Source organism: Tubulanus polymorphus, chromosome 6, assembly GCF_964204645.1.
Source record: "Tubulanus polymorphus chromosome 6, tnTubPoly1.2, whole genome shotgun sequence".
Taxonomy (NCBI): domain Eukaryota; kingdom Metazoa; phylum Nemertea; class Palaeonemertea; order Tubulaniformes; family Tubulanidae; genus Tubulanus; species Tubulanus polymorphus.
Genome location: NC_134030.1, coordinates 16,648,659 through 16,655,665, shown reverse-complemented (window position 1 = coordinate 16,655,665; position 7,007 = coordinate 16,648,659).

Here is a 7,007-nt window from a genome sequence, read left to right as displayed (position 1 = left end):
AGCTTTTGATTGAAGGTGCGTCACAGAATTGTACTATACTTGTTTACAGAACAAATGCAGCATTCCTTAGTGACCATACAATATCAGTATTGGTTGTAGGCATTTAAACCGAATGTGTAGGCTTAGTTATCTGATATATTTGAACTACATGGAACTAAAAACAATCATTTCATTTTTATTCGGAAAGAAGAAAAGGAGTGCCTCGAGGCTAATAATAAACGAACTAGAAACCCAGCTGCAAGTAAATTATTCATCTTTTTGTTATATTCACAGTACCCGGTATATCATGGTTTATATGCGAAACAGAATACGCTGGAGTGAATACATTGGATACAATACGCTAATTCTACGAAAGCGTCCTGTGCACACATAACAACAAATCCAGGTTTATCCCGATTCGAAGTCACTTTTAACTGCTAACTGTTGACAAACTCGGGATAAACCTCGTAATGTTTTGTCCGCAGAGCGTTTCGACTGCGGTCGTTTACTCATCTAGAATGAAAACATAAATGAATGTGTTCTACACTAAAACCCATTTATCTATGTTATATTGCAGGCGAGGGAGCTAAGAATATCCAGGTATCGACGGAGACGTCATTCTCATTGATTGGGAAAATTACGGGATTTCCGTGGCCGCAGTATCCGACAAACAATTAATTAGTTGCAGAAGGCCGGTCAGGAAATTATCAGGATCTATCATACTCGATGATGACTTGTTATCAAATTTAGACGTATACGATCGGCAGGAACTGAAACAAGTCCTTTTCGTGGTTTAAATGGTGCCCCCCAGAGCATTCATTCAGATGTCTTCTCGCTGGGACGGATACTGAAGATGATTGCCATTTCCCTCTGAATCCAGCAATTGTATTATATAAGCCAGGAATACCAGCAAAACGGCCATACGCTGGTGCGGTTACTGCATCTATCAATAGAATTATTGTATATAAGAATATGTGATTGGGCAAGGAAATCATCTGAATATTTGTCAGCGTGTATTGTATTCCAATAAGAAATAAAGTACAAGTAGTGTTGAACTCAAAACCATAGTGAAAGGACATTTATTTGTAATTTAGCTTAAATTCAATGGAATTAGAGTCAGCTGTGCCTGTTTAAAGCCTGGCACACATGGGGCGATTATACACAGGTTGCTATGATCGTTACTACAAGCGATTCTTGAGCAATCAATCGCTAGACGCTTCCTGTGTGCTTTGACTGGAGACAGAGAGGCGATTATCTATATCTTATGACTTGTCAAGATGTCACATTAACTGCGTCGACATTTGTCGAATTTTGGCAGTATCACATGATAAATGTTCGCTCACCCATTGTCTAGTTGACTTGTTGCTTGGTGTTTCCAGCTTACCGCACACACAGCAACTCCAAGCGATCAATGAGTAATTTCTCGCTGTGGAGCAATTTCTGTCTACAATTGCCCCGTCGTTGCTAATTTTGTCAATGATGAGGATCAAAGAGGCTGGATGAAGATCTTCAGATACAGCAGAACTTGGATAATATGGGACGAACAAAATTCATCTGGGAAATCTGGATTAGAAGTCATTATTTGTATATTAATGAACAAATGGGCTGCAAGTATTGTCTGGATTAGACCATTTGGCACTTGTGTGAATTGTCATTCCCGGCCTAAATTGGCATCAGCCCAAAATGCTCGTGTGATCATGGCTTAAATCTTTTAATACTTGTGTTCATTATTTCAGAAGAAGATATTGAAAACACAGGCAGCTGTCCAGAAATCAGATGAGCTGCTGAAAAGAATAAAAAAGAGAAAAGAGATTTTGATATTTCTTGATTGATATTTGTTATTACAGTAAACCTTGCCTTACTCAGAGACAACAGACTAGGATCTCAGTAGACCGATGTTTATTGTACAAAAGATTTTAATGAATGAAATTTGGTTTTAGCTGTGACTTCCTTTGCTATTAGCAGCGTATGTGCATAGGCAATTACCCCCTCTATACTGAATGACCAGCCCCCTATTAGTTCTTAATAGCAATTAATGATCAGTGGAGGATAAGCAAAAACTGGTTATTATCATAAAGAGATGACAGATGATTTGGGAATTGATATCTGTTAATGAAATTGTCAATATAGAGGGCTAGTTATGCCTTTACAGCTCTAAATCAATTATGTTATTTCATATTATTCACAGAAGGTTTCTTTAATATCACTGTAGGAACACAGCCTCAAAAAGAGGAATTCAAGGATATATCTACAACACCTCGCCGATTAAAAGATCAAGGAACAAACATAGCTGCAAAGCAGCGATAACAGGTTTTCTGCACAGACTTGTTCGTATTCTTGATGTTGTCTACATAATTTGTCGACTAAAAATGCATGTATACTGACGCAGCCCCACTATGCTATGAAAATGAAGGGAATTAAGAGTCCTGGTCAACGGTCAACACGGTTTTATAAAAGGAAGGTCTACAAACAGTCAATTGGGCTTACTTGAAACCATGGATGATTGGATTAGATAGTTTTTTGACACTGGAAAATGGATTGTTAATTAGTCTCTATAGATCTAGAAAAAGCATTTGATAAGGTACTACATCAGTGATTACTGAAAAAGCTATTAGGAAATGGTATCAAAGATCATGGGTCGCTTAAATGGCTCAGCATTATTCTACGAACGAAAAAAGGTGGCAGAAATCAACAGAACATCTTAAAATAAGATCTAACCATTGGTGTAACGCAAGGTAGTATACTAAGTTGCCTTCTCTTCACTGTCAAATGATATACAGGACCCAGTCGTGAGTTAAGATTTGATTCTGAGTAAAAACATTGAAAATGAAATAATTTTAACTCAGAGTTAACTCTAATTCAAAACTGTGGAACTGGGTGCTGAATATTCCAAAATGTACTGGACCAGTGAATTTCCAAATTTCCAAATGATCTAAACAAGCTGTGTTCCTCACATGGTCAGAAACATGGAAGATGCGCTTCAACCTGAATTAGAATGAGGCAAAGCCTCGAATGCCCCTGGCCTGAAATTCACCGCCATGTGAAGTAACAAAGTTTGTGGTAAATGCGTTAGAAATATCGAGGCCACGATAATTTCTATACGAATGATATTAGAGACCATGTGTAAAAAGCATAAAAAATTGATCACCAATTGCAGCCTCTAGGCTGGTGTCGATCATCATAATGGTAAATATGGAACCTCATTAAAATGCTGACGGTATAGCTCCTGTACAAAAGAATTATATACCATCGGTGGGAGAAGAAATTTTCAACTTACATATGTGTTTGCTACCACCACAAACAATCCAATGACTTTAAATGAAAACTATTCTACCTCAAGGATGGGAGAATCATATTGTGCCTAAATAAAGCCAAGCTGTGATGGACCCGTTAAGTTCAGTGATGGGTATTAAGACTGCCCTATCAAGGTCCTTGCCCAGGCTTACTCAGCTCAGACTTGACAAGGTGATTAAGTCGTTGAAATCCCTGATGTGCGAAGTTGGAGGTGATCTGGAGGACTTGAATGGGAAGCGGCAGAAACTGGAGTCTTGAGTAATCCGGACTGGACCGCCTGTGCTACTGTGTTTCAGGCTCTATGTGTCAGCGGTTTACTGGACTACCCTAAGGGAGGTGAATTGTTCAGCTGCCGTGTTTAATGTATGAACCACGGGCTTGAGTTTAGGAGACATATCCCTATGAATCTCCAGGAGGCACAAAGTGCTGCTGTATCACCTGGAAGTCCAAGTCTCTCCCTGTCATGAAGGGAAAGCTGCGCAACGCATCACTAGCCTTCATTGAGATACCGCACCCGGCACTGAAACCTACCAATTTCAATGGTATTCGGTATAAGGGTCAGGGTCCGGAGTGGATCATGAGGCATTCGGAATGTCAGACGGGACACTCGGGCACAGGACACAGGAATCTCTGGGTTTTTTCTTAAAAAAACTGGGACAATTTAATACTGTCAGGGACACCGTGACAAGTGCCGTGTCCTGGCGAAAACAGGACGGTTGGCAGCTCTGTGGATATGTGATAGAATAACTTTTTGGACCATCAAATCAGAAATCGGGCGGAGCTTTGTTGCGGGGAACATTATTTTGAGTTATTTTCAGCTATTTCTAATGTTTTACATGAACAGAGTGACAATTTAAAGTTACTATGAAAATGAGAAGAGTCGTACTACTATTTTTGATCCGTTTAACTAGCACTGGCATGACGTCATAGACCTTGTGGAAATTGTTCTATCTGAAGATCCATTATGATATACTTGAAAGTTTCTTTACTGATATTTTCGCTATTTTATTTTACTTCCTACAACGTTGGACTGTGTCCTTCTATATTCTACACACGACTAACATAATTTTACATAATTTTTTAGCTATTCTAGTTCTGGCGACAGGATGTCTGTGTTATTTTCAGGATCACTGCAAATTGTTACAGGAGACTTCATTCTTAGACTATATTTTGTTTACTTTTAAGTTTAACTTTTAATCACTTCTCATCAGACGTCAACCAATGCTAATTTTCAGGGAGTAATACTCCATCATTATAATTTTCTAAGCCTTTATACTGGGGCCAAATTTACCCCAAATACCTCCAAATTTTACTGGAGTGGACAGAACCAGATGCATTGTTTTTCTGGGTTCAAAGCTCTGAGGGCATTAAATGGTGAGCATGAAATGATTGATTAACTAGATCGATGGTGGAAACGTTTCTTTCGATGTTGATGCTTAATTTCTCTATTCATATCATTACAGAAGCACTGTGGACAAATCCACTCCAATGTTCCCAATGATGAAATTGAGAAGCTAGTTAAGGAATGGTTTGAACATGCAGAAGAGGAATGTGCAGTGAAAAAAAGGACGAAGGACAAAAAGAAAATCTATAGAGCAAAATTAATATGAGCCAACTGGTGGGGGCATAGCATTAATTGGCATTTGTATTCATTTTCTAGTCACTTCGCCCATCTGTCAGTCCTTTTCAGTGTATTTCCATACCTAGTATTGCGTTATATTAGGTGTTCTGTGTGAGACGATGTGCACTGCGTCATAAATATTGCTGTTTTCTAGCCTATTTTCTATCATATTCACTAGACCTAACTAGAAAGCGGACAATGAGCCCAAGATTATGACAACAATACAGCCATAGTAGATGGATATTGTAATCATGATTGATGCGAACCACTTCCAATTGTTTTACTTTTAAAGCATTAGACTTTCAACAGTAAAGTGAAAATGATTCGACTGGCACAGAAAAGTGTATAAATAACAAACAACACCTATAGAAAATGGTAATCATCACTATCTTTTACGTGACCATGATAAGGAGGAAAATGATTTTTTTCTGCAATGTCGATCAACAATGCAAGGAAACAATTTCACGACCGATCCTATTTCTTATGAGATACGTTACTTTCGTGTTTATGTAAAAAAGAGGGCAATCATCAGGAAAACATGACCCAATCACCTTGGATCCCTTTGAACTCGTTGTATGCTGTGATGAAAAGCTCGAGAATATTTTCAAAGCAAATGTTTATTCATCCAAGCTCAGGGGAGAAAGGACTTCTTTTGTTGACATTCGAAACATGCAAAAATGGGGTATATTTACTATTCCTCATAGGAATTACTGGTTCTGGGGATCCAAGAAAAAAACAGGCGTTACAACATTCGCAAGAAATTTGAATCTCAGTGATCTGCAAACTAATATAAGGGTATACAAATAAAGATACAAAGTGAACATCACATAAATTTCTATTTTCAGTTTGTTTGATTTCAATCGCTTCGATATCATCGTGTATCCTGAAGGTTGAATCTAAGATGACAATAGCTTTGCTGGAACCATATGTTGGCAATTACACTGATAAACTCCTAGATGCTGAAGTTATAATCTCGACATTTCCTGTTCCAGACGAACTGATTTGGAAAGTGTGCCAAGTGTGTTCTGATCATGAAGAATGACTACAGCAGACAAAGGGCCATCAGATAGGGCTACGGAAAGCATTGAAAGATGCCTGAAATAAACATCTTTATAAACAGAAGCAAGTTCAAATATGTCTGTCTTAAAGCGAGGTTGGATGTTTGTCTGTCCTTGAACACTGAATGCCAAAAGTACTTAGTACACGTGGAAGAGGCAAGAAGATACCCGTCTAAGTCAGTCATAGTTGACCACAAGGATCAATCAAAATCATATTTGTGGCATTTTGCAACGGTAGGTAACTACAATGTGATACATTTACAATGGGAAGGTCGAAAACCCATTCATCCAGTGCCTTGGGCATAGGGCTTATGGGTTCTTTGACAATGCAGAATTCAAGCATGATCATAATTTAACGATCAATATTTTGATGCTTATATTTCTATGATGACCAACCAACAATTCTCTATTGGGAACTGGACGACCGAGAAAACAAAAATGAATGGCATTGTTTTCACATTCCGTGAAATGCTTATCGAACTCAAGATTTTTGATAACTGGAAGTCAGTTTTTTAAGTGATTGGTCATATGTGCAAAGACGTGGACCAAATGTTTTTTCCCGATATTCGGCCTTCCTAAATAGACACAGTGCATTAACACTGAATTCACTGATGACTGCCTTTGAGAAATACTAAAGCCCTGTGCCAATGTCTATTGGTATCGGATATCTATTTGACTATGGTTATTGGATCCACCCTTCGCTAAATGCTGTTGAAAAACACAGCAAACCACATGTTTAAAAAAAATTTTTCAGTTCAATTCCATCCTGTGGTTATAAGGTATGAAACTGATGTCTTACATCTAGACTGGCTGGATAAGAAAATGCAGCTAACCTTAATCCTAACCCTAACCCTAACGCAGAACTGAAGAGGACCCTGGCCAAGGAACTTGTTCAGAAATTCTCGCTGTAGGAGTCACCAACTTGCCCCTTGGTGTCTGAATTGATCCCTTCCACTGAGAAAAACCTGCACAGGAAAAATACCCCTCTTACTGATCGTCAGTTTGCTACATTAAGGGATGAGCTAAAGACATTAGTCAGAGAAGCTGGTGGGAGC